Here is a 5,152-nt window from a genome sequence, read left to right on the forward strand (position 1 = left end):
AAACGTCAGACTACAACACCCAACCGCTCCGTTGGCAGCCCCGCTGGACTACAAGTCCCAGAGTGCTTCGCGCGGCTGACTCTCTTAGAGCCTGGCTCCCCGAGGGCTACATTATAGCCGCTGGGTGGCGTCCGGCGCTTGCGGGAATCGTGTGTAGCCCACACACTTCCCTTCCGCCCACCCCCTCACCCTCACAGATGCTCCGCAAATTCCTCTCTTGTTGGGTTGGTCTTGGAAAGTCCCCCTTTCGAACTAGCTTCTTCCGCTCTTGCTGCAGTTCAGAGCCAGAAGCTCCCAGGATGTCCCAGAAAACTAGCTACGGCTCATACACAAATCTGGCTTCTTACTGCAAAAATATTTAATGAGAACCTATGTGCCAAGCATTTCACTAGTGGTTTTTTTCAAACTGTCATTTGTTCCCAAACTCCAAAAGCAGCCAGTACCTGCATCCTACCACTGTGGCCTCGTGATGGAATATCCAGTCTGTTTGCTAAAATTCAGGTCACTTTGTCTCCCTCCCCTTCCCCAAGAACTACACTGCCTGGTCCCTGGAAAAGAAAGATCTCCAGCGTTGGTAGCAGCCAGTCCCGGATTTTAATCTCCGCTTTGCCATTTTAGGCAAGTTGCTGGATCTCTTTCGGTTGTTGTGGAGATTGGTGAGACACAAGTGCAGAGCACTTGGTCACAAAATAAATGTGCATTCCCTTTCTTCCAGACACTCTCTAAAAACAGCCAACAGGTCCCAGAAACACTAGGGGAATGTGCTGGCCACACCCTCACCATCACCAAGGGAAGTCCTACAGTCCCTGACCATAGCTCTTCGGTTTCAGCTCCAGCCATCCCCTCTGGCTGGTCAGTTGTAAGCAGGCTGGCCTGGGAGTCCCTGAGCACCCTCTCCTCACTTAAGCCTGGTAGCCTGACTCTGTAAGCAGCTGCATTCTAGCCCCTAGCCTTCACCATGACAACCAGCCCGCCCAGACGTGAGCCAGCCCGGCTGGGGAAGACTGGGGGGGCCCAGGCTGCTCCGGCTAAAGGCCAGTTCCCAAGATTCTCCCAGTCTCTCCCTCAGGGTGCAGGACCAATCGTTATTATACCCTTCTCCCTGTGACAAAGACATTCTGGGGCCTCCCTAGAGGCAGTGACCTTTGACTTTCCCTCCTGTGTCAGTGCCTTGGCTGAGTGTTCTGGGAAGGAACTGGAGGGCTGGGCTGTGGCACGGGAGGAGGCAGGGGGTCAGCTAGCCCCCAGCAGCCAGCGCAGCCAGGGAAGAACCTCCTGCATTCCCAGGAGAGAGGACAGCTGAGGTGAAAGCTGCAGTTGGCTGGTCTGTCTGTCGGTCTGGGCTCCTCCCTGCCGGCTGCCCTTGGCTGCCCACAGAAACCTGAGTCACAGTCACGGCCAGCCGCCCGACCCCACCCAGCCTGCTGTCAGGCAGGGTGGTTCTGGAGAAGCTGAAGGCGGAGCCTTTCCCTGCCCATCTTATGACCTCTGAGATTCTTCTTCTGCCTGTGATTGCTCCTTTTGGTGTCTTTTTCTCTGGAACTCCTCCTTCCAGTGCCACAAGTCCTGAATTAAGGAGGGGGAGGGGTCCATTTTAAGCTGATTTATAGGGTCTCCTCCCTCACTCAGATGTGAACCTAAACCTCCTTAGACAGCTGCTCCAAGGGCTCTCGGTACAGCTCCCATCATTCCCAAATCCCAATCCTTCTCAACCACTGCTCAGGGCCAGACATCTCAGAACACTAGGCACCTACTCCTCACCCTAGTCTCCTTCTCCCTAGAAAAGAATGTAGCAGGGACAGCTTCCCATTCCTAGCAGGGGCTCTAGGCAAAGACCCTTCCCAGGAATCCCAAACAGTGAGCCTGTTCGGTCCTGTATCTGAGTTCCTCCCCCTCCAGTCAGTCCCTGTCCCTTCCTGTCTCCAAGCTGGTGGGAGGGAGGCCTTATTGCCGCTGGTGTCACCACTGCCCTTGAGGACATTCCCCACCCTCAGCCTCGAGGAGTGGGCCTGGAGGGCTCCCCAGGAGAGCGGTATGGGTCTCTAACCCATTCACCATGCTGTGCCTTGGGGTGGGGTGGGAGTGAGAGTCTGGTGTCTGTTCTCTCTGCTGCCCCCAGTATGAGGCCCCTCCCACTTCCTATTTTGTGAGTGTGGAGGCAGCCTCCTGGGCCTTCCTTCTGATTCATATCTCTGTGTCAAATCTCCCAGTGATTTCCTTCACCCCTCCATCAGGTTCGTCCTGGACCCTGCCCCACCAAACCCAGGAGGTTGTAAATGCTCTTGCTCCTGCCCTCCCCCTGGGGGATCGGGAAGGGGACTTATTTCTGATCCCTGCCCCCTAGCCCAAGCCCAGCCTCGTGGTGAGAGGAACAGCTCATTCGTGCCTGTTTCCGAGGAGGAGGGACTGCCTCGGGTGGTAAGGGAGTCACAGGGGAGCCAACAGAGTTCCTTGCCCCTCACCAAAGTGGGCAAGGCATCCTGTTGGGGCTTCAGTCCTTGATATTTCAAGTATCTCACTTCTTCCTTCTCTGGGATGTCTAATATATGGGGGTAGAGGCACATGAGGCTCCCAGATGCTGTCAACCAGCCCCAAACTTGGAGAGACACACATACTCTAAACCTTCTCAGTTGCTAGCGCTTGGGACCTGCCACGGATCCTGATCGGGCAGGGAGTAAATGGAGAGGAGCCCACTCCATCTCTCCATTTGTTTGCTTTGACTTAATCACAGGACACTGGTGCACGCACTCCTGGTTCCCCTTAGCCATCCTCCCAAGACTCATCCTGGACCCATCAGCTGTACAGGAAGCCTTCCGGGGCTGGCTGGGAGAAACGTCCATCAGGTTGGCTAACTCCCAGATGGCCTGCTGGTCCCCACCACTAGCATCTTGTGAGGGGGTACGGGCGCCTCCACCCTCAGTCTAGAGAAGAGTTCCTCTGCGTTGGCACTGTCAACATTTTGGGCCTAATGATGCTTTGTTCTGAGCATTGTAGGATGTTAAACAGCATCTCTGGTGTCTAAGAACTAGATGCCAGTGATATCCCCAGTTCTGACAACCAAAAGTTCCCCTAAATATTGCCAAATGTTCTCTGGGGGACAAAATTGCCTCTGGTTGAGAATGACTGACATAGGCTAATACCACACACTGTCTCTTTGCCATGAGTTCCTCAAAGTCAGTCCCGGATCATTAGACACAATAGAGAATTTCCAGTTCTAAAGCAGTGCTCACCCCTCCCCTTGCAAAGAAACTTTCACGACTCCCCACGATCGTCATCTACATGATGTCAATTGGCATTCAGACCCTCTTATATAGACCATCCCTGGCCTCTCTTTTCATCTTTAGCTACCGTTTATTTCCTCCTCCACTACTCTTGAGGTCTAGCTAATGAAGGTATCTCACTGTTCTCACCCTCACTGAAGACCCAGGCTGTTCATCCTCAAGATCTACCCTAGAGGGCTCTCCCCCTGTTGGGTTCCGTTCATGAATCCTGGCTCAGGGTAGGCCTGTTCAATTCTGGAAAATGCAGGCCCTGAAGCCTCTGACCTCACAAAGAGCAGTCCTGGACTCCATCATCCACATGGTCCCCTCACTTTGCAGATGGGATGGCTGACAACAGAGATCTGCTCCTCCTCCTAGTCTGCTTTTATCCTTAAAACTCCACCACCATCATCATCACCATCATCATCATCATCATCATCATCATCTTTATTTATTGCACATATTTTATATGCCAGGCTCTGTGCTAAGCATCTCATCTGCATTGCCTTATTTAAACTTTACAATGACCCCATGATACCTCATGGTACTATCATTTTCCTGATTTTATAGGCGAGCAGACTGGGTTTCAGAAAAGTTAAGACACTAGCTTAACGTCAGCAGCTCCATTTGCAGGCTTTCCATCATCATCATGTTCTAATGATTTGGGGCCAGAGGGAGCACTATTCCCTCCCCCACCCTTCCAAGAGAGTTTAGGTCCCCAACTACTCACTCCTCCTAGTCAGGCTGCTCCCAGGTTGCCTGAGACCCAGACCCTTTTGTCCCTCAAACCCCCTTGAAATGGCTGCTTTCTGGAGCTGTTCAAAGAAGACACTGGTGGGAAAGAGGGGCAGGAGGCTTGCATCTCACTGGACCTAATCTCTGGACAATGGAGAACCAGAGAACTGACCTTCTAGAGGTCAGGACAAAGGGCAGGGAGGGGGTGGCAGGGCTCAGCTGTGCCTCCTCGTTCCTCCCTTCTGTCAATCCCTGCAGCACCATCATCGATCCACCTTTCCCAGCAAGCTCCCCCCTCGCTTCTCAGGCTGGCCAGACTTGGCTTGAGGCCCCACCTCCGCTGGCACTAACAAGGGGATTGGGGGATCCACCGCGAAGAGCTTGTGAGCAGGACTATTTGGGGGAGGGGAGTCAGAAGAGGCTTACTGCCTCCTCGACAGGCCACAGGGAAGAAAATCCTTCCGGGGAGATCGGAGGGGTCGCCCGATAGGGGTGGGGGAGGTTCAGGGCCAAGACCACCCAGTTTGGAGCTGGGAGGGACCCAGCAGATTAGAGACCTGAGTAAAGCATTGGTGCAGGCCTGTAATTACCCCTGAGGAGCAGGGAAGACACCAACCATAGGATACTGGAGGAAGGGCAGCAGCAAGGTTCCGGGCCTCTCCCATCCCATCCATCCCCAGGAGAGAGAAAGCAGAGTCCTTTTAGGGGTCTCCTTGGGACCCTCCTTCAGGTCTCTCCACACCCCCGGGGTGGATTTGGTTTGAGGTGGGGTTGGGGGAGAATTTGGATTTGAAGCTAGCGCCAAGGCCCCGGGGCCCCGGAGCCGGAGCCTTCAGGTTCCAGGGTGGGATTGGGGGCTCCCATGCCCGCTCCCCTCGACTCCCCCCAGTCCTAGCGGCGGGTGAGTCACCGGAGCGCTCCCTACATAGTCTTCTCTCGCTGTGGCGCGTACCAACGCGCGGCCGCAGGGGGAGTCACAGGGACCCGCGTCCTCAGGGAGCCGTGGCGTCCCCTCCGCCACGGCCGCAGGAGAGGCGTCCCCAGCTCGAGGGCCCGCGCTCCAGGGCGGAGGCGGGGCGGGGCGCGCGGGGCGGGCGCGCGGCGGCTCGGTCCCTGGACGCTGAGGCGGAGACCTCCCCGCGTCGTACTTGGTACGC

Source organism: Felis catus, chromosome C1 (genome assembly GCF_018350175.1).
Source record: "Felis catus isolate Fca126 chromosome C1, F.catus_Fca126_mat1.0, whole genome shotgun sequence".
Classification (NCBI taxonomy): Eukaryota; Metazoa; Chordata; class Mammalia; order Carnivora; family Felidae; genus Felis; species Felis catus.